Consider the following 23,785-nt stretch of genomic DNA (forward strand, 5'->3'; position numbering starts at 1 on the left):
GAAACATGGTAGAGACCTTAGTTACTTTATCTTCTCTTGTATTATAATTTTAAGCATTTACTTCTCTTTTGTTTGATAGAAATGGTAATAAGAAAGAGGTAGCCTGCAAGAAAATGGTGATTGTAACTGTTCAATTTGTGACTGCATTATGCCCACACTCTTAAAACACCCACCTACTGATATGTAAAATTTCAATTCAAACCAGTACATATGAGTAAATTGCCCAGCCTCAAATTAGTTGGAATTGAACACTAAAAGCAGAGCAGAAGATAAAACACCTGATAACTTATTTTTCAGAACTTAATAAGAAGTCTTAACAACTTCCCCATAACAGGATACTCCAGCTTGTACTATACTAAATGCTCATTTCTGATGTTATTTCATACCTATTGCAACACATTTTCTGTTATTACACCTCGAAATTATATTTTGTCTTTGGCCAAATCCATTCCATTACTTTAAAATGAATAAAAATCAACCAGACCCTACTATAATTTATGCAGATAGAAAAATATATTACTCATATTACACCAATATTTGTATTAGATCAATGTTCTATACTCTAAATTCTAATGCAAATACATGATAGATAGATAGATAGATAGATAGATAGATAGATAGATAGATAGATAGATAGATGATAGAGAGAAGAGAAGAGAAGAGAAGAGAAGAGAAGAGAAGAGAAGAGAAGAGAAGAGAAGAGAAGAGAAGATGAAACAAGCTAACAAACCAAGATAAACACAAAGAAATAAACAAAGGGAACTGAAGCTGAAGTCACTCATTTGACATTTGTCATAGTTCTAAATAGAATGTAGGAGGAATTGCAGTCATTTAAGGTAAATTCAAGGAAAATTTTGGAGAGCAGGAAAACTTGGATGCAACGTTATGATCTCTGCATTGAACCTAATGTAGATATAGTAAACCCTCAATTTTTGTTTATTATAAAATAATTACTCAATAAAATGGACAAAGTTCATTGTTTCTAAAGGAGCCTGGACAATTGAAGTTCTTTATCTTATATGTACAAACTTATAGCATTATGTAATTTTGTAACTGATGCAAATTAATAATTTGCAGTTATATATCTCAGTCATATACTTTCTTGGTTATTCTGATTTTTTGTTGTTGTTGTTGTTAAGGACACAGTGGTTTCCTTTACTGAATATATTCTGAAGAATTAAAGTATTTCAACAAAATATATTATATTATATTATATTATATTATATTATATTATATTATATTATATTATATTATATTACATTACATTACATTACATTACATTACATTATATTATTTGATATCTATCCAACTGCTTTTGCTAAAAAATAATCTCAAAGCTCCTTGCACTCTTAGTAAAATATTTATTTATTTATTTATTTATTTATTTATTTATTTATTTATTTATTTATTTTGTATACCGCCCTTCTCCCAGAAGGGACTCAGGGCGGTGAACAGCCAAAATTAAAATACATACAATACAAAAGTTAAGATAATTAAAAAGAATTAAATCATTGGCTTCCCAATTTAAAGCCCCCAAGTCTATAAAATTTAAAATCCCAATTAAGAACCATTTAGGCTAGGCCTAATAGCCTTAACTGGTGAAAAAGCTTGCCTTCAAAAGTTCTGGGTGCCATCACTGGAGGCATTTAAAAAGAGACTGTACAGCCAGACATTTGTCTGGAATGGTATAGGGCAGTGATGGCGAAACTTTTCGGCACCAAGAGCCCAAAATGGAACACACATGTGTCCCGGAGCACCAAAAACCTGAAAACCAGCTGGCCAGTGCGCATGTGCACACCGCAGTGGTGAAATCTAATTTTTTTTTACTACCGGTTCTGTGGGTGTGGCTTGATGGGCATGGTGTGGCTTGGTGGGTGTGGCTTGGTGGGCGTGGCAGGGGAAGGGTATTTATTTATTTATTTATTTATTTATTTATTTATTTATTTATTTATTTATTTATTTATTTATTTGATTTGTATACCGCCCTACTCCCGAAGGACTCAGGGCGGTGAACAGCCAAACAATAAAATACATAGATACAAGAAATTTAAAAAACAGATAAAATCGAATTAAATAGTTTTGGCCCTGACAAATTAAAACACCCCAATAATTTAAAACAGATTAAAATTTACATATTAAAAAAGAGGGAAAGGATTAGGCCAAGCCCGCCTGGTAGAATAAAAAGGTCTTCACAGCGCAGCGGAAGGTGCGCAGGTCTGGGATTCTTCGTATCTCCGGGGGGAGCTCATTCCAGACAGTAGGTGCCCCCACAGAGAAGGCCCTCCCCCTAGGGCCCGCCAGTCGACATTGTTTGGCTGACGGCACCCGGAGGAGTCCCTCTCTATGAGAGCGTACCCGCCGGTGGGAGGCTGTTTGTGGTAGTAAATTGGTAGTAATATTGCAAAATCTCCATTCTCACCCCAGTCCAGGGGAAGGATATTGCAAAATCCCCATTCCCACCACACTCTGGGGCCAGCCAGAGGTGGTATTTGCCGGTTCTACGAACTACTGAAAATTTCCGCTATCAGTTCTCCAGAACCTGTAAGAATCTGCTGGATTTCACCCCTGGCACGCCGGCCAGCTGGTCTTCAGGTTTCCGATGCACACATGTGCACTAGCCAGCTGGTCTTCACATGCCCTGGAGCGCTGGAAATCCGAAGACCAGGTCATCGAGCTGGCCATGCCCATCCTGATCATGCCCATCTAGTCCCCAATGTCAAACACAACCCTGATGCAGCCCTCAATGAAACCAAGTTTGACACCCCTGATTTAAAACATAATAAGAATACAAACAAATGTAAGGAATGTTGACATCATCATACCCTTTTCTTCAAAAAGGAAGCTCTGATTTTTCACATGTTCCTTAAATTCTTCTAATATGTTTGAATTAATGTGATGAGAAAAAGGCAATCTTTTTATGCCATATGTGGAAGATCAATAGCTAGTGCCCCGAGTTTATAGCATAATTAAAATGTGGGAACAGGAATAATTTTCTTTTCAGTGCTTCGGGCTAAGGATAGCATTATCAACAAGTCGAAAGAATATGATAGAACATTTTTACTGTTTATGAATGACGCAAAAGGCTTTATGGGTTTTACAAGTAATTTCACAAGTTGAGAAAGAACAAGGGAGAATAAGCTACAACATTGGCAAAATTACTACTTTGCTTTCCGATCTGCAAATGTGTGAATGTGTATAAGAATAACTCATAGCATCTAATTTACGACTCTTTTTGCAAAGCTGTGTGATGCATGCACTATGTGCTGGCCAGTTGGGATATATGTTGTTGGGTATAGTATGCTAGAGTAAACTCTATACATCAAAGTGAGTGGGCCAAATAAGCAGAGGATAACAGACAGAATAACAGAGTTGGAAGGTACCTGGGAGGTCTTCTAGATCTCCTCCCTTCTCAAACAGGTGTTGTGGCCCCGCCCTCTGAGCCTGTCTCATCGGAGGAAGAAAGCTCCGAGCATGAGGAAGAGGAGTCAGCCAGGCCTCCCTCTCCAGGCCCCTCCCCTCTGGCACTGTCTCAGGTACCAGCCGAGGGAGAGGAGATTAGCAAGGAGACAGGTGGCTCGAATGAGAGCGAGGGAGAGACATCATTCCTGGACGCACACCTCCGAAGGCGTGATAAACGATTGCAGCAGCTCAGGAGGCGTGCTAGGGATTAGAACTGAGTCACTGGACCACACCCCAGAGACTATATAATAGAGGGTGGTGGCCAGCGATCCCTGTGACGAACAAAAGTAAACCTTGGATAGTCACTAAAGCCTCGTCCGGAAACTGCTGAGAGGAATATTATTCTGATTGGACTTTTGTGCGCTAAGTATTTTATCTTTCTGTTTTGTGGAAATAAATGCATTTGGCAGACGGTGTGTAAATCGCTGTCAAGTTGGAGATAAAGACCTGGGTGTGTGCCAAAGTGTTTCCTTAACCCTCGGCTGGCTGTGTTTGTGTGTGTGTGTGGACGGGGACAGATCAACAGGAGACTACATACCATTTCAGACAAATGACTGTCCACTCTCTTCTTAAAAACCTCCGGTGTTGGGGCACCCACAACTTCAGGAGGCAAATTGCTCCACTGATTAATTGTGCTAACTATAGGAAAAGTTCTCCTTAGTTCTAGGTTGCTTTTCTCCTTGATTAGTTTCCATCATTTCTTGTCTTGCCTTCTGATGCTTTGGAGAATAGGTTAACAACCCCCCCCTTCTTTGTGGCAGCCCCTCAAATATTAGAACAGTTCTATTATGTCGCCCCTAATCCTTCTTTTCACTAGACAAACCCATTTCCTGCAATCAATCTTCATATGTTTTAGCCTCCAGCCCCCTAATCATCCTTGTTGCTCTTTTCTGCACTCTTTCCAAAGTCTCTACATCTTTTTTATAATATGGTGAATAAAACTGGATGCAGTATTCTAAGTGTGGTCTTACTTTATAAAGCGGTAATAATACTTCTGCTTTAAAAAGTCAAATGCTTCCAGATTTTGCTCCCATCACCCTTAGGGATAGCCCATGTTGTAATTCAATTCCACTCTGGACATGCTGGATAACTACACTGACCATAGGTAATTTATTATCAAGGACAGTCCTTTATTTCAGAAAGCTTTAGATTGAAGTAAAACTTTTAAATTTATTTGTTTTTCAAAAACTCATTTTTGTCCCTTATTTGGGTCATTTAGCTTTTACCATGCAAATAATCCCACTTAATTCACAATCTTTCACGTTGCATGAAAAATATGAAAATTGAATTGTCTTTTTAAAAATAAATTTACATATACTGTTTGGTATTTTAGATATTTTTATCAGAATATGTGTGGCGTTGCATTTTTTATTCTTGCTGTTGTTTTGAACTTCAATCTATCTTTGTCAAAGTTAAAACATAAACAATTGTTTTTATCCTTATCAACTTTCTTCAGATATGCCCCTTTTTTGATTATTTTTTTTCCCATGGAAATATGGTCACCATATGCATAACATAATATCCACAATGTATTTCTTGAAGTTTTCATTCCATGTAAGAATGCAGTCCAGAGTAATTTCAGGGAAATTCCATGAAATTCCATGTTATGGATTGACACGTTTTGTATTTTTATAAGGGATTTATTTGACTTTGTTTTTTAAATGTATTAATCTCTCTATATGCTTGTGTGTATATATGTGTATGTATATATCAGTAGTGGGTTGCCCCCGGTTCACACTGGTTCTATAGAACCAGTAGTAAAACCGGTCGGAGGCTCCGCCCACCGACCCTGATGTCACTAAAATGCTTCTGCGCATGCGCAGAAGAGTGCGCGCACGACCCCGCTGCAAACCGGTAGTAAAGGTAAGTAAAACCCACCCCTGGTATGTATGTGTATGTGCTGAGAGAGAGAAAGAGAGACGTTTGTGTGTGATAGACACTCACATATATACACAGATACATACAGATACTGATACACATATGCATACAGTGATGGGCTGCTGCCGGTTTGGATCGGTTCTAGCGAACCGGTAGTTCCAATGATCAGCTGGCCCCGCCTACCCACACCCGCCCTATCTTGTCCTATATTTCCTTCTTTCTGGCTCAGCTGATTCATGCGGCACAGCTGATTTTCGCGCCTCCACTGTTCTACTTACCAGGGCTGCCATAGAACATAAGCAGTTGAGCTTCAAATTGCTGTATTTTGAATGCTGTGCACACATGCGTTAGATGCACTCACAGAACCGGTTGTTAAACCGGTTGTGTTCTGCCCCAGCTACGGACCCCAACGAACACAGCACACACAAAGTCTGTACAAAACTTACATTTACTAAAATAACTCAGTCTTTTCCAAACAAAGGCTGTTAATAAACTTTCTTAACAGCCTACAAGAAACCAAAGATAAAGTAATCACAATTTTACTAAGGTTGGCAGAAAGCCCAGAAGCAATTCGCAGAGAATCCAGACATGAAGGAGAATGAACTAAAGTTGTTCCCTACAATTTGCTTCAGTCGGCGTTCCTCCTTAAATAGGCTAAGGAAGTGGCCAATTAGCCCCAAGCCTTACTCTCAAGGAGACCTTCTCCTGAGAAGCCACTCCTGCCTTTTGGCAGCTCTGCGCGCCCATGCATCGAGAAGAGGCTCCTCCTCTTCTTCCTCTTCACTTATATGAGCTTCTGGAGGTTCTGAAGACCTTGGCTCAATCCCCGCCTCTGGCACCACATCTTCTCCAGCCTCCTCATTGTTCTGACTCGAGTGCCAGCTGCACAGGCTGCTGATGCAGCACCACACCAGCCTCCTCACTGTCAGAATCAGCTACAATTCGCACAGGCCGCTGACGGGCCACAACAGGTTGCAGCCCACCACTGTATGCAAATACATACACATACACACACATACACCACAAAATATTGGAAAACTAAGCTGCAAAAAATTGATGATGGGCTCAAAGAAATCTTTGAGGATGATAAAAAAAAAGCTGTATATCAATTCTTTGATATAAGATCACACTTTTGTTACTTGCCATATATCACAAAGAAAGATGATAGAAAATATTCTTCCAGTAAAGCTCAACCTCTGGTAATTTCATTACAGGGTTTTTATATTTTTGTCAACAGTACAAAAGAGGCACAACATTTCCTTCTTCCAGGATATGACTGAATGTCCAATGTTAAACAAAAGATGTTCCTTCGCAGAAACAACTACAAGAGTCAGGAAGAAGGGAGTGAAGGAAGGAAGAACCATGTTAAATTGCCAATTTAATGAGTAAGCAAACATTTTTGCCAATTCTTTGCAATTGGTTGTGAAATGTTAACAGACCTGTAAGGATTAGACTTTCTAGGCCCTTGGATGTCTCAGGATGGTTTTAAGGAATAGAATAGAATTCTTTATTGGCCAAGTGTGATTGGACACACAAGGAATTTGTCTTTGGTGCATAAGCTCTCAGTGTACATAAAAAGACAAGATACATATATTGTATTATTTTATTATTGCTGTTTTAATTGTTGATTTCTGGGAGATACCTAGAGTTTGACACAAGGTGGCTGGCTATACTAAATAGATACTATGATATAAATTTAAGGTTTTTTTAAAAAATATTTGAAATTCTACTTCACCTTCATCTACCCTGCAAGTTACTAAAGCATGTTCCCCATTTTCTATCTTTATCAGGGGAAATAGTATATAGAGAGAATCACTTTGGTGTCATGGGTAAGATATCAGGCTAGAAATCAGGAGATTGTGAGTTCTAGTCTCGCTTTATGCATAGAGTCAACTGTGCAGTCCCTTTCTCTCAGCCCTAGGAGGCCAGTCCCTTTCTCTCAGCCCTAGGAGGGAGGCAATGACATCCCCCCCCCTTTCTAAAAATCCTTGCCAAGAAAAATGCAGGTATCTGTCCAGACAATCTTCAAGAATCAGATACTCATATCAGAACAAAAGTAACAGAAGAATTTGAACAGAAGAAAAGTGAAAAGTATGGAGAAGAAAACAAAAGCCTAGGAATTAAAGCCTACCATTATCAATTCCTGAACTGGATCTTCTCAGGATGGGGCTGCTATTATCTTTTTTTTTTCTACTTCCAATTTTTTTTCACTGGCCATTTCCAAAGAGGCCATCCTACTAATGGAGGGAAATTGGCTTGGTGAGACAGAAGGAGAGCGAAACTCAGAGATGGAATTGTTATTGTTGTTGTTAGTTGCGAAGTCATGTCCGACCCATCACCACCCCATGGACAACGTTCTTCCAGGCCTTCCTGTCCTCTACCATCCTCTGGAGTCCATTTAAGCTCATGCCTACTGCTTCAGTGACTCCATCCAACCATCTCATTCTCTGTCGTCCCTTTCTTCTTTTGCCCTCAATCTTTCCCAGCATTAGGCTCTTCTCCAGTGAGTCCTTCCTTCTCATTAGGTGGCCAAAGTATTTGAATTTCATCTTCAGGATCTGGCCTTCTAAAGAGCAGTCAGGGTTGATCTCCTCTAGGACTGACTAGTTTGATCGCCTTGCAGTCCAAGGGACTCACAGGAGCCTTCTCCAGCACCATAGATCAAAGGCCTCAATTCTTTGGCGCTCAGTCCTTCTTATGGTCCAACTTTCACAGCCATACATTGCAACTGGGAAACCTATAGCCTTGAATATACGCAGATGGAATACCCCCTCTGAAACCCCTCATTTTTAGGATATTTCCTGAAGGTTGACCAATGCAATGGATAGGAAGTTCAAAGCTATTTCTCAGAACATTTAGATTTATTCAGTTTATGATCACCATGATATTAAAAAGATGTTGAGTCTCTCGAAAGAGTGCAGAGAAGACCAACAAAGATGATTATGGGGTGGGAGGCTAAAACATATGAAGAATGTTGCAGGAATTGGGGATGTCTAGTCTAGTGAAAAGAAGGACATGATAGGGGTGACATGATAGCAGTGTTTCAATATTTGAGGGGCTGCCACAAGGAAGAGGGAGTCAATCAAGGAGACAACCAACCTAGAACTAAAGAGAAATTTTTACTGCAGTTAGAACAATTAATCAGTGGAGCAACTTGCCTTCTGAAGTTGTGGGCGCCCAAACACTGGAGATGTTTGGAGAACCATTTGTGTGAAATGGTGTAGAGTTTCCTGCTTGAGCAGGGGGTTAGATTAGAAGATCTCCAAGGTCCTTTCCAACTCTGTAATTCCAGTCATACCAAAATACAGTAGTGTCGCAATAGCAATAGCTCTTAGACTTATATACCGCTTCACGGTGCTTTACATCCCTCTCTAAGTGGTTTGTAAAGTCAGCATGTTGCTTCCAACAATCTGGCTTCTCTTTTTACAGGCCTGAGAAGGATGGAAGGCTGAGTCAACCTTGAACCTGGTGAGATTCGATCTGCCAAAGTGCTGGCAGCCGGTGATCAGCAGAAGTAGCCTGCAGTACTGCACTCTAACCACTGCGCCACCGTGGCTCAATAAAGATAGACGATCTCTTTCAGCCTAGGGACCATACAGTACTTCTTCCCTGCCTGAAGGCTTTAGGAGCCATGGCTGATAATATTAATATATCATGAGTGAAAAGGGCTAACATTTTAGGATCCTTTTTAACTCTGGGGTATTAGTGGTGTAGAGATAATGCTCTAATAGCATGTTTGCTGAGACAAGGCATCCATAACATTCTTTCAAAACCACAAGCCCATTTTTTTTTAAAATTACACTTACTCAGACTTACTCAGCCCTTGGGAAACTTCACACCTTTAAAAGATTTCACTCTGCCCTCAAAACTCTGCCTTCACTCTGCCCTTCTTCCCTTCTCTCAAAGGAAACAAACAATGTTTCTGAATGTTCAAAATATGTTTGAATGTTCAGGAGCCACATGTGGTCTATTGATGGTACACATGGAACATCAATATGGTTTGTAAATCCCAACATTAGAGGGACATAGGAGAAGAAATGGCGTCTTTGCTGTTTCTAACACACAGTTTGGTCCAGTTGTGATTGCTTTTGATCTTGAACGAAGTGACATTTTAGGAATGCTCGCTCCAAATCAGTTATGGGAATAGAAAGAAACTTATGGTACATTGGTGTCTGGATTCAGTGGAATATTTATAAAATGACGCATAGAGGCTTCATGCTACCAAATACTTCTTAGTAGAGAAGTATTTGGTTTGAGAATTGACATTCTTTATGATGCCAGCTCAAGCAAGTCTCTTTTTATCTTCCTTGATCAACTGGAGAATAATGTATAAATGAGCCAAGCACTGATTTAAACTCTACAGCTTTCTGTGTAACTGCTGAGAGAAGGAGCAGGAAAGTTTTTCAATAGTTTTAATAGCAGGACTATCTGCATGCCAGCATCTTATTATTTAACACTTTGCTCAAATGTCAGGTGGATATTAATTTGCATAGACACATATTGACTCTAAAGAGAAAGGAAAAGGAAAAAAAATAGGTGAAAGAAAAATACAGCAACAGAGGAAAAATGAAGGAGGAAGCAGAAATTAGAGGCTTGCACAAAGCAAGCTAAAATTGGTTTGACTCTACAATAAATTTCATTCTGTTATTTTTTTGTGTTTATCATTCAGTGACATGTATCAAATTATCCTGTACATGAGCAAGGAAGATTGTTTCTTTTGGCCCAAACATGTAGATTTCCCATTTCCCAGCCTCGTTTTCTGAAGTCAAATCATAAATAATTGCCAGCACTCAAGAGTGGGGCATATCGGTGCATTAGTTTTATGCTTTCTGATGTACCAGCTCATTTTAGCCTCAGTTACAACTATTATAGTCATTTCAAAAGGTCTGAGTCATGTAATAGTTCTTTCAGCTGCAACAGGAGGCTCGTAGTATTATAAACCCCTTTGGGAAAATACAGGATGGTACGCAATATTCTTTAAATCTGGACACAAGCCATCTCTACCTATTTCTGTTCACAACACATTTTTCATTCTGCATGAAAAATGAGGCCCACATAGGCCTTGCGCTAGGATGACAGTGATAGTGATAACAACTGCCAACAGGGTGGGTGGGTGGGTGTCACAGTTCAGTGTAACTGGGGAGCCCAGCAAAAGTTCAAAGTACAACTGGATGCAAGTTTGAAATTTTCCAGTAAATGTGGGAGTGGAGATATTTGCATTGTTTTTCAAATATATCTAATGGAGGAAGAACTCTTCCAATAAGTTCTCAAAGGCAACCTGTGGTAGAGTCTCCCGCTAGAGTAAAGGGTGGAGTAAAGAGACTGGTGAGCTTTGAATCCTTCCAGGTGTGGTACCCTGCTCACACAGGTATACATAAAGGTAAAGGTAAAGGTTCCCCTTGCACATATGTGCTAGTTGTTCCTGACTCTAGGGGGTGGTGCTCATCTCCGTTTCAAAGCCAAAGAGCCAGCGTTGTCCGAAGATGTCTCCATGGTCATGTGGCTGCCATGACTAAACGCCAAAGGCGCACGGAACGCTGTTAGCTTCCCACCAACGGTGGTCCCTATTTTTCTACTTGCATTTTTTATGCGGTTTCGAACTGCTAGAAGCTGGGACAAGTAACGGGAGCTCACCCTGTTATGCGGCACTAGGGATTCAAACCACTGAACTGCCCACCTTTCGATCGACAAGCTCAGTGTCTTAGCCACTGAGCCGCCATGTCCCTATGTATACATAGAGATAGGTTAAAAATTTTTATTGAGTTGCCTGAGCCCAAATATACAGCAGCAGTTCTTGAATAACAAAAGCCCACACATCCCCTATGAGTCCCACCTGAGGTTCTAATGAGCTGGCAAGAGGAGAGGTTTTGATCCCCGAAGCTAGGCAGAAGCCAGAACAAAGGCAGTTGACGAGGCAAGAGTTCCAAAGTCTTGAATTAGTCACTGGGCAAGGCACGAGGTCAAGGCACAAACCAGAGGTCCATATCACTAGTCCAAAACAAAAAAACACAACAAGGCAGGAATACAAAGCAAGACAATTGGACAACACCCTTCTCTTTGGGCAGGCTTAAATATTTAATACTGGATGCTGCATTGCGAGTAGCCTTGCTAACTGGCATTGTTCCTGTCTCCTCTCTGCCCTGAACACCCTTGAATTGGGGGGAGGGGGTAGCTCCTCATCCACACTGGCTGCGGGCAGCTGTGCTCGGTCCCCATCTGGAGTCTCAAGGCTATTTTGCTGCAGCTGCGACTCCCTCTGCCCAAGCTCAGCTGCTGCCCATCCAGTCATTCCAGCTGCAGTTGCTTCATCAAGCTGGAGCCTTCCTGTTCCACATCTCCAGCAGTCCCTGGGCTCACTGCCCTGCCTCCCTTGGAGGTGCCAGGGACTGGCTTATCCACCTTCTCTGAACTAGCATCCAGAGAGCAGATCAGAGGCGTATCCAAAGATGCTCCTTGTGAGTCAGTCACCACAGGCAAGGAAGAGACAGAGGCAAGAACCTCCTTAAGTTCCTTGAAGACTTTATCTGCCTGTTCCCAAGATAATGCAGTGAGTCTGGCAAGATTAATGCCAGGCATAAGGAATCAGAACCACACATGAACTGATCAGAGTAATTTATTTATTGTTGCTATCCTGTTTACAAGAATTTCACCAGAATAACTTCATAACCAACAGATAAATGATTTCAAGGATCTTATGGGGGGGGGGGAGCAAATCTGGTCTCCGTCACTTCCTCCCTGGAGGGTTTGCCAATTTCTTACCCCATGCCTACTTGATTTATTTAGCATATGGTTTACAATGTCAAGTAAACCTACAAATGCTAGACACAATGCAATCCTGACAGCCTAAATTGCTAGTTCATTTTATTTGGTGCTTGCGTGCCTATACTTGCGTGCCTAAACCACTACAGGGAGCGGTTCACACCATGTTGTGATCTAGGTTCCTGAGTCATTAAAATACACGAGTAGTCCCAAAAACCTATTTTATTGCAAAAGCTGTGAATTACGTTCATTCACAGCTGAGTCTCAATTAGTTGCAAAAATTCCTTCGGAATAAGTCCTTCAGGATAATCACCAACCTTTATCTCCCTTGACACTCTGCCAAAGACCTACTTGGCAAAGCCACATGGAGTTCAGAATCAAACAGAGATGCTGACTGGGAACAGAATTAACAAAGTTGCTTTCCTGCAAAGTGCCCATGTGCCTTTGCTCCTCTTTTTTTTTAAGCCTTATGGGAGGGGCCAATCATCTCCAGGCCTTACTCCCGAGTCATCCTTTTTGTTTTAACTGTTTGTGCCTTCTGGCAGCTCTGTGCATACGCGAACTAGGAACAGGCTCCTCCTGTTCCTCTGCCTCTCTGCTGTCCAACTCCGGAGGCTCTGAAGTCCGTGCATCACTCCCAGATGGCCCTGGCCCCATCTCTGCCTCTGACGCAGAGCCCTCGTCCGAGCCTTCCCCAGACTCCAGGACTGGCCCATGTTCCTCCCCAGCCTCCTCACTGTCCGACTCTGCTGCCAACTCTGCAGGCTGCTGGAGGACCACAACACACCAGTTGACTAGTGGTGCTTGGGTTGCAGGCTCTTTCAGGCTCCTCTCACCTTGCCTTGCCCTGTGTTGTGTTGCCTTGCCTTGTGGTCATCCAGGTCCAGCACCATCTTCCGCTCTCTGCACTCACGAACACAGCTACCCATTTATCTACACACAATATTGCATGCTTCCTAACTGCTGGGTGGGCAGTAGCCAGGGAATGAGCGGTGTGAGTTTACCCCATCAAGCCATTGGAGTGCAGACTATTTCTGGCTAGCAGTTCCAGTGTCATTAAACCACTGCGCCATTGCGTCCCCCTATTCCAGCTGGTGAGTCCACCATACAACCTGCACTGCACCAGCACTAATGGTACAGATGCTGCAGAGAAAGCCCAGTAGAAGGATTACCCTCATAAGGGATCCCTTGAGATGTAATTGACTCATGGGAAGCCTGGTGGTTTCCCAACTGCTAGAAAAAGAATTATACAGTAAAAAAACAACAACAAGTTACACACTATTTAGTTCTTTTGCAAAGGACTAGATATAAGGAAGTCACAATCTTCTGTTTTAAAACAATTTCAGAAGGAAATTCTCTTTCATGTAAGGAGGGCAGATAAGGGGAAAAAAGTGTAGGAGAATATCTCTGCCAAGCATTAATAATAATAAATTCTACCTGTGACAGCAATTTGAGACATTGGAAATCTTGCAACTATGCCATTTTGAATTATTCACCACTTGGGAAATGCACTGATATTTCATTTGGCGGCTATGCAAGCATCTTAGGCGACACTCAAGTGCACAGTACAAGACAAGTTACCAACTAGGATGAGTCCATCAAATAGATTCTGACACCTTGGACAAGTACATTTCCCTGGGATTTATGTGCTAGCAATATTCTGGATGATAAAAAGCAGGGAGGGAGGGAGATGCGGGACCTTGCTAAAATACCATCCCTACCACAGTGAGGTTAACTTTGGGAAAAGAGAAAACAGTGCTGGATAGAGAGAGGTTCCCCTTCTTTATCAAACTGCAATCCAAGCCAGTTATGAAATCTTGGATGTTTGCCTTGGGTTAAAAGGGGAACATTGAGAGACATTAACCTTCATGTTCAGGAGGAAGAAAATAAGAAAATAACTGCTCTAAACTATTGCAAGATAATAATAATAATCCCCAAACTCCAACATTTTCCTGCTAGTATCCTGCTGGAAGGCATCTCTCAACTGGACATGCCTCCCAGTCACACCACTCCAGATGCAGGGCTGGATGTCCTTGACTATCAGAGGAAAGAATGTTATTATGGCTAGATATCTCTCCAGCTCCATACAATCCCCCCTGCCAGTTTCCCACAGCACTAATGTGGCAGCCCTGAATATCCAAAGTAAAAGATGGCTTCCAAGACTGACATGAGCAGGGAAAAAAGACTCAGCAGGATGCCAGAAGACACAGCCATAGAGTTTCAGGCAGCTTCCTTGGCCTAATTAAGAGGGAGCTGAAAGTAATAATAATAATCTGGAAAGGAAGAAAACGTTTCACTATTTTTCAGCTACTTTACATCCCCTTTGTATGAATGCAACTATGTAAGTCATGTTTTTCCTCTCCTCTCTTGTGCTCTTGTCAATGTCTTCTTGGCCTTCAGCATCCAAAGCCCTCAATTATTTTCAGATGACTAATTCATCATATAACCTTGGTAGTACAGTGGTCTAAGGCACCCTGTTATTAAGCTGGTTATTAAGACCAGCTGCCTGCAATTACTGCAGGTTCAAATCTCGCCAAGGCTCAAGGTTGACTCAGCCTTCCATCCTTTCTAAGGTAGGTAAATTGAGGACCCAGTTTGTGGGGGCAATAAGCTGACTTTGTATAAATATACAAAAGGATGAAGGCTATTGCTGAGCGCATTGTAAGCTGCCCTGAGTCTCCGGAGAAGGGCGGCATATAAATCAAATTAAAAAACAAAACAAAAACCTGTTATGGCATAGAACAGGGGTGGCGACTCCCGAGCGTTACGCATAGGCCATGCCCATCCTGGCTCCGCAAAGGCAGAAAACATCACAATACGTCACGATACATCACGTGATGCGATCGAGTTTGACACCCGTGGCTTAGAAGAAGGTGATTTTTGTACTAAGGACCATTCAAAGTGACCACTTGCATTGACCATTCAAAGTTACAACAGCACTGTAAAAATTGACTTATGATCATTTTTCACAAGGTCAAATAATCAAAATTCAGACGCTTGGCAACTGACTCATATTTAAGAAGGTTACAGTGTCCTGGAGTTGTGCGATCACCTTTTGCAACTTTCTGGGAAGCAAAGTCAATGAGGAAGCCAGGTTCACATTACTGTAACAAACCAAGTTACCAACATCACAATTGCAGTGATTCACTTAACCACTGTGGCAAGAAAGGTCATAAAATGGGGCAAAACTGACGTCACAACTGCCTGGCTTAGCAACCAAAATGTTGGGCTCAATTATGGTTGTAAATCAAGGACTACCTGTATTTGGACACTGAGTGGTATGCTGAGATTGAAGCTAAGTAGGCTGAGATGGGGAAGATAAAACCAAGATGGATAAATGAAGGAAACATTTCTGTTGGGAGGGAAAAAAAAGTCTGCATCAATTTACATTGAGGAAAAGCCAAGGAAAACCATCAAAACCACAAAAAAACAAAAGTTAGAATATTTTGGACATGTGATGCGACACCCAGAAAAATGCGGCATACTTCACTTAATTCTCCAGGGAAAGATTGAAGGCAAGCGAGGTCCAGGCAGAAGATATTTAACAGTAACAGAGTTGGAAGGGACCTTGGAGGTCATCTAGTCCAACCCCCTGCTCACACAGGAGACCTGTACTAGGGATTCGAACCGCCGAACTGCCAACCTTTCTGATTGATAAGCTCAGTGTCTTAGCCACTGAGCCACCAAGTCAGGCTCAGAAGAAGAACATCATGGCTTCAAAACCTAAGGGACTGGTCTGGACAAAACTCAACAGCACTTTTTTGTGCGGCTGTTGATGAAAATAGGATTGCCAACATGATCACCAACATCCGATGATGGATATGACACAAAAAGAAGAAGAAGAATCAATTTACAACAGAAAAATACCAGTAGTCGTCAACTTACAACAGTTTGTTTAGTTATTGTTCGATGTGACAATGCCAATGAAACATAGTCATGTTATCAAAATTCAAACACTTATGTTGGGGTCATGTGATCATCTTTTGCAACCTTCGACCAAGCAAAGACAATGGGAAAGCCAGATTCACTTAACAACCATGTTCCTCACTCAACAACTGCAGTGCTTCACAACAACTGTCACAAGAAAGAACGTAAAATGATGCAAAACTCACTTAACAACGACCTAGTTTAGCAGTAAAAAAATTGCACTCAATTGTGGTTGCAAATTGAGGACTACCTATAGATCAAGGACCCTAATGCAACACTTTGTTGAGCTAAAACACCTAGGAATGGATTAATCAGACCTTTAGAGGTTTCTTACTACAATTCATCGCAGATTAGGTATATCAGTTGATAGGTTTTCAGTTTTTAAAAAATGGCAAAAGTATTAGTTATAAAAAATGTTTAAAAAACAGCAAATTGTTCCCCATGAACCCTGTAAACCAGGGGTCTGCAACTTTAAACACTCAAAGAGCAATTTGGACCAGTTTCCCACATAAAAGAAAACACCGGGAGCCACAAAGCCTGGGTGGGTGTGGCCAACGTCACTCCCACCCAGTCACATGACCCAATAAGCCATGCCTTCCCCGGTTTTGTGGCTCCTGGTGTTTTCTGTGGGAAATGGGTCTCTTGCTCCCTCCCTCCCCCCCTCCCCTTCTCTCTTTCATTTGTTTCCCTTTCCTTCCCTCTCTCTTATTCTCTCCCTCCAGCTCTTTCTCATTTCTCTCACCCTCTCTCCCCTTCTCTCTCTCTCTTTCTCTCATTTGTTTCTCTCTCTTTTTCCTCTCTCTCATTCTCTCCTTTCATCATTTTCTCATTTCTCTCTCTTTCTCCCCTTTTCCCCCCCTCTCTCTCTGGGTTGGCAGGGAGCCGCAGGAGAGGAGTAAAAGAGCCACATGCGGCTCCGGAGCCACAGGTTGCCAACACCCACTGTAAACCAATAGAAATGAACTAAAAAGGCAAATCTCTCAGATTCAGCAACTTTGCTAAATCTGGATTTTGCAACTTTTTGCTGCAATCTTGTATTTTATTGCTTAGTTTAAAATTATTCTAAGTTGTTTAAATTGGACAGTACCTGGATAGAAGAATGTGAATAGGAGTTATTCACATAAGGAATATAAGGTTGCCTAATTGCCAGGCTATTCAAACTAGCATAAAATTTAACACTGGAAGAAGAACCTCATAGTAAATTGCTGCCAAGGAATACAAAATTTAAAACTTTCGAGTCATTCTACTGGGTTTTTAAAAAACCCACTGGGAATCCTCTCAGTTAAATAAAAGAAATCCTTAAAATTAAGCAGAAACTAAGAAATGCTTGCAGTTGAAATTAAGAGGATGTACAAGCTGCCTCAATCAATTCATGCCATCCTTGAAGATTTTTTGCAACACAATAAACCCAAATTTTCTTTCAAGGGTTGTTCTAGGAAAACCGGATTGCCTTGCTTTGGGAAGCATGAATTAGATTTCAAAACTGGATCAAATCCAAATCCTTGCATATGCTTCAAATACTGGCCTATCGTTTTACCCCTTTTGGCATAAAATTAATTCAAAATTGCTGTAGATCAAAAATGAGGTAATGCCTGAATAGGTAATGGAAACGACTCTTTGGTGTTTAAAAAAAAAGTTGTATCGGCACACAGAAATTCATGACTGGCTACACTCCAGTGATCCAAGCAAAACATGTTTCATCATTCTGCTAGTTGGTTTAAACTGTCAGGATTGACAGGCATTACTTTGAACAACTAAAATATGTGCTGTCATGCAGAGCTGCGTCTTTCATAATTATGGACCGTGTATGTCTGCCCAAGCCCACCAGTGTTCAGAATATATGAACAAAAGGGCATAGCTATTTCAGATGACCCTCTCTATTCCTTTCTAGCATGCCTCTGCCTGTAGGCTTTTGATTGAACTCCAAAGACCTTCAAGAATTTGAAAAGCTGTTAGACACAGAGAGGAAAGACCTGTTCTAGGTTCTCACAAGGATAGTTTTGCATTTAATGAGTGTAAGGCAGGGGTGCTATTCAGCAGGTTCCGGAGAACCGGTAGCGGAAATTTTGAGTAGTTCGGAGAACCGGCAAATGCCACCTCTGGCTGGCCCCAGAGTGGGATGGGAATGGAGATTTTGCAATATTCTTCTGTGGAGTGGGGTGGGAATGGAGATTTTGCAGTATTCTTCTGTGGAGTCGGGTGGGAATGGAGATTTTGCAGTATCCTTCCCCTGCCATGCCCACCAAATCACGCCCACCAAGCTACGCTCACAGAACGGGTAGTAAAAAAAATTTGGATTTCACCACTGTATCAGACCATTTATGAATATATAAGGATAAAAGTTTTAGTTTTTGAAAAAAATATAACACCCAATGTTCTCTTCCAAATAATGACAAACCAACATGCATGTAATGATCGTCAAGCAGACAGTGCAATTATGTACTTGACTTATGTCAATTATGTGGGGTGGGAATGGAGATTTTGCAATATCCTTCCCGTGGAGTGGGGTGGGAATGGAGATTTTGCAGTATCCTTCCCCTGGAGTGGGGTGGGAATGAGATTTTGCAATATCCTTCCCCAGGAGTGACGTGGGAATGGAAATTTGGCAGTATCCTTCCCCTGCCATGCCCACCAAGTCATGCCCACAGAACTGGTAGTAAAAATATTTGAATACCACCACTGGTATAAGGTGTAAGAAAAAGAGGTCTGGCTAAACATTAAAAGAAAGGCCTTGGCAATGAGAACAATTAAAGTAGTGATGTCTTGTGTCTCTAGAAAGAGTGAATTGACAAATTAACTATCAGCACTATGCCAGTCCTGACTTTCTTACACTGAGGATTGGACACAGATTCATTCAGTCTCAGAATTCTAACATTCACACAATTTAGTTTGCTAATGTACCATTTTAGAACAAAATGATAGGAGAAAAAAAATATCTAGTAATATTTTATCTGGCACTTGTACAAAGCCAATATTCACGTGGGAATGCTAGAACTGATAATGGATTGGAAGAACTCATTCCAGATTTGTTGAATTCCTAGCATCCCTCATCTTCGGATAGTTGTTGAGCAATGTCTTCTAAATGCCAGGCCAAAGAGATGTAATGTAGGGGAAAATATTTTGTGCACTTTGGGGGTGGGGGAACAGTTATAGAAGTATGATGTATGATGATTGAATAATTTTAAATTGGATTTGCAAAAAATCTATGTAGCAATACATAATATATATAAATATTATGAGGTTCTCTTGTCTCATCCATGTATGATTTGTTCCAGTATCCTGCTTATCAAATTGTCCCACATCTGATGGGGACGTTGTTAATCTAGGTGACATCTGAGTTTATATGATTCTCCTAGATTATATCACTCTCATAAGAGCCGCGGTGGCGCAGTGGTTAGAGTGCAGTACTGCAGGCTATTTCTGCTGACTGCTGGTTGCCTGCAATTTGGCAGTTCGAATCGCACCAGGCTCAAGGTTGACTCAGCCTTCCATCCTTCCGAGGTGGGTAAAATGAGGACCCAAATTGTTGGGGGCAATATGTTGACTCTGTAAACTGCTTAGAGAGAACAATAAAGCACTGTAAAGCAGTATATAAGTTAAGTATTGCTATTGCTATCTGCAGTGAGCAAATGAAATTTTAGGGGTCTTTGTCTAAGGAATCCTCCTGGTAACGTAGGTCCCAGCTGAAACTTGAATCCTGGTCTCCTGCATCAAACGCCAGTGCCCAAAACACATCTAGATCATTCAGCCATTCTACAGGGAGGCCTAGAGACAGAAAGGCCTCAACAACAATATAACTTTTACTGGCAAGATGCAGACAAGAACAGCTTATAATTGCACAGCACACCAAGTAGCTGGCCCTTTTTCAAGAATGTTTGTTATGGACTAGATCTTCCCAACGTGAGAGATTCCATAGAAAGTCATGGAGAATAGGAAGGCTGAGAACCTGCGAGACTTCCAGATCCAGACCAACAGGCAGGAACTGGCCAGTCAACCAGACATTTTGGTAGAAGACAAAACAAGATTGATATAGGGTCCCAAATGATGGCAACATCAGGAAGAAAGCATATGAGAAGCTGGAGAAGTGCCAGGGCCTGAAAGGGGAACTAAAGAGGATGTAGGAAGTAAAGACCAAACAGATCCTGGTGGTAGAATTGGGGCTGGGACTCCTAAGCTCCAACAGATCCAGAAATAGCATCAGAACGTTCTATCCAGAAGAGTTTGATACTAAGAACAGCTAAGATACTGTGCAGAACCTGAAACTCCTGGACCTCTGGTAGAGGACCTGAGATTGAGGAAGTCACATACCACCCATAAGGCTGAGAAGGAATTTTGTTTAATTAACAAAACTGCAGATATAATTGATAATATATACCGTATTTGTATAGAAGAGAATAGAATTCTTTATTGGCCAAGTGTGATTGGACACACAAGGAATTTGTCTTGGTGCATATGCTCTCAGTGTACATAAAAGAAAAGATACATTCATCAAGAATCATAATATGCACTCATGTGCATACACTGTAGAAATAACTGTTCCTCCTTGTTTACTTCCTGCTTCCAAAATTGCTAGTGGTTAATCATTAGCTACTTCTGCTCCAGTTCCAACGTCATGTTGATGCCTTTATCAGGAGCTAAGCAATGAGAAAGCAAATAGAGAAATTGTTTCCTACTAGAACATAGTATCATGGCTTTAAAAACCCAAGGCTGACATGTACCATGAGCAATCAATGGATAATTTCAGTTTAAACCATGACGTGCATTTAAAATCACTGTTGTTTAAATTATGTCCTTTGACAAAGCCCAAGCTTATTTCTCTATAAACTGTTGGTCTTCCAATTTCTGTTATATTGCCTTATAAAGGGCAATGTCCCTTCAAACTGCAGGCCAGACCAATGGCTGTTGACTAGATCAGTCTTCCAAACCTGTTGCTTTTTTGTCCCAAAGGTGCTTTTTCAAGAGGCAATTGGACTTTATTTTTCTTTGAAGACATTTCGCTTCTCATCCAAGAAGCTTCTTCAACTCTGACTGGATGGTGGGGAACAGAAGGATTTATACTCCTTGCAGACAGCTGGTTATTTGCATTCTTTTAGAGACTTGTTGAGGCCACTTGAAGATTTATCTGTGTTGTCAAGGTCACCTGAGTAGTGCAAATTGGTGTAGAGCCTTCTTGGAACTGTTGAAAGGATTGTGTTGTAGACTGGAGATAGATGATGTCATATCCTCTCTAAAATAATGCAAATGACCAGCTGTCTGCAAGTATAAAGCCATCCTTTCCCCACCATGCAATCAGAGCTGAAGAAGCTTCTTGCATGAGAAGCAAAACATCTTCAAAGAAAAACCAGAAAGTCTGGGTTGCCTCTTGAAAAAGCACCTTTGGGACAACCATGACCTGGATGACTGAGAATCTCTGTACATACTGTTGCTTCCTATATGTTTTGCAATTATATTTCTTGGAATTTTATACAGCTTAATCTATATCAAAAGGGTCTAAGCAGTAGTGGGTTCCACTGACCTTCGCTACCAGTTCGGAACTGTGAGTGCACGCGTGTGCAGAACATCCATGATGACATCCGGGCAGGTGGACGGAGACTCCCAACGCCGCCACTACCGGTTTGCCTGAACTGGGGCGAACCAGTAGAAACCTACCACTGTGTCTAAGTCATCAAATCATGCTGAGTTGTAACCCAGAGCTATCTGTCTTTTAGAGTTCCCATTCATGAACTTTTCACTAAAACTTACAGAACTCCTAAGTTTCCTTGGAGTACAATTTTGAAACCATCTTATGGAATCTGCTATGAAGAAGAAAAAAAATCTTCATGGGTGACTAGTTCCCAATCCTTTGTTTTTCACATAAATGCCTCCTTTGAAATCATCACGGAAAAACTTCAGAGGTTGAAATTGTCCCTATTGCATCTTTTTTTAATCTGAGTTATGAAATATTTAATTCAGAATGGAGGAAAAAATAATAGAAAAGACTGGGTTTTATTCATGCAAGCCCCCCCCCCCAAATAAATAAATAGTAGTAGCAGTCATATTTGGGCAGAGAGACAAACGAGAAAGAAATTAGATGCAGACAACTGATTGTTTGTAAGGAACTCTTGAGACAAAGCAAACACCCTGAGTTAAGAATAGTGAGAATGTTATTTGTTAATTGTGTGTTTCAACAAGAGGCCTTGAAAAAAGTTTAATAGTTTTGTAGTTTCTGCTTTTCCCTTGACAAATATTCACTTTGGGGATGGAAAAACCCTCATCGCTTTATTGAGTAGGGCAACCAACTTCAGAAAACTATTAGGAATATGGGACAACTTCAGTGAAATGAAATGAAATGAAGCAAAGTGCCATTCACAATTATCAGAGTGGAATATTGCACCTGTCCAACCAACCAACTGGTTTTATTCATATGATATATATATATGAGAGCCAATGGGGTCTAGTGTTAAGGCACCAATCTAGAAATTAGGGGGTCATGAGTTTTAGTCCCACCTTAGCCATGAAAACTTGGCTGGGTAATTTTGGGCCAATCACCAGGAGACTGTAAATTCTAATCTTGCTTTAGGCATGAAGGTGTGTTGGGCCAATCTTTTGTTTGCTGTCTTATTTGAAAAAGAGTAATTAAGATGGGATAGAGAGAGTGGGGAGGGAGAGGGAGAGGAATAGATAGATAGATAGATAGATAGATAGATAGATAGATAGATAGATAGACAGACAGACAGACAGACAGACAGACAGACAGACAGACAGACAGATAGACAGATAGACAGATATAGACAGAAAGACAGACAGACATAGAGAGATATAGGAGTAAATAGATAGATAGATAGATAGATAGATAGATAGATAGATAGACAGACAGACAGACAGACAGATATAGAGATAAAGATATAGAGGTAGGTAGGTAGGTAGGCAGGCAGGCAGGCAGGCAGGCAGGCAGGCAGGCAGACAGGCAGACAGACAGACAGACAGATATAGAGAGATAGATATAGGAATAGATAGATAGATAGATAGATAGATAGATAGATAGATAGATAGATAGATAGATAGATAGATGATAGATGATATAGATATAGATATCTATAGATATAGATACAGATACACACAGATACAGACACACACACAGAGAGACACATATAAATTTTGTAAAATAAAACTGATTAGTTTCCATTACCCTTTGTATAGGTTTTCATTGTAAAGGAGAAATACAAGAGAAAATAATGAAAACACAAAATTAGTTTATGCGGTAAGTGCATAAACAATGCAATCCATCTGTGGTAATTGAATTCCTAAGGGCAGTTCCTTAGATTGAGAAACCACTCTATCACTTCCCTATGCTTTGATGAGATTGGAGATATATAACACATTGACATATAAGGAGGAGTGCCTGGTTGGAGTAACGCTGTTGGCGTTATCTTAAAAGTTATATACCACTAAAACATTAGAAATGCGCAGATTTAACAGGATGGTTTTTCTTAATTCAGGAATGAGCAGAAAAGAGGAGATTTGCAATGAATTAAATCCAGTTGTGTACCAATAATGGAAATCACCATGTATTCAGAGAAGAAGAATACTCCTGGTAAAAAAAAAATGTTCAGGAAAAATTAAGACTGGGCTTGCAAGCTTGGTTTGATAATTCCAAAGCATGTTCATGCCATCTCTTAAATTTTACCATATATTCATTCACCAGTGTGTGGCTCCTGAATTTTGGCTAACTAAGTTCTATCATTCCTGGTATGTCTATGTTTATTCTTATTTTTAGCTGTTA

General features: G+C 40.8%; 1 protein-coding gene across 5 annotated transcripts in view; it reads right to left on the reverse strand.

Annotated features, from left to right (window-relative positions):
• The window catches only part of NAALADL2 (N-acetylated alpha-linked acidic dipeptidase like 2), a 934,597-nt gene that overhangs the window by 636,982 nt on the left and 273,830 nt on the right, over positions 1–23,785 (reverse strand). The gene's annotated exons all lie outside the window — the stretch shown is intronic.

The sequence above is a fragment of the Pantherophis guttatus genome, chromosome 6, assembly GCF_059756535.1.
Source record: "Pantherophis guttatus breed Tessera chromosome 6, ASM5975653v1, whole genome shotgun sequence".
Lineage (NCBI taxonomy): Eukaryota > Metazoa > Chordata > Lepidosauria > Squamata > Colubridae > Pantherophis > Pantherophis guttatus.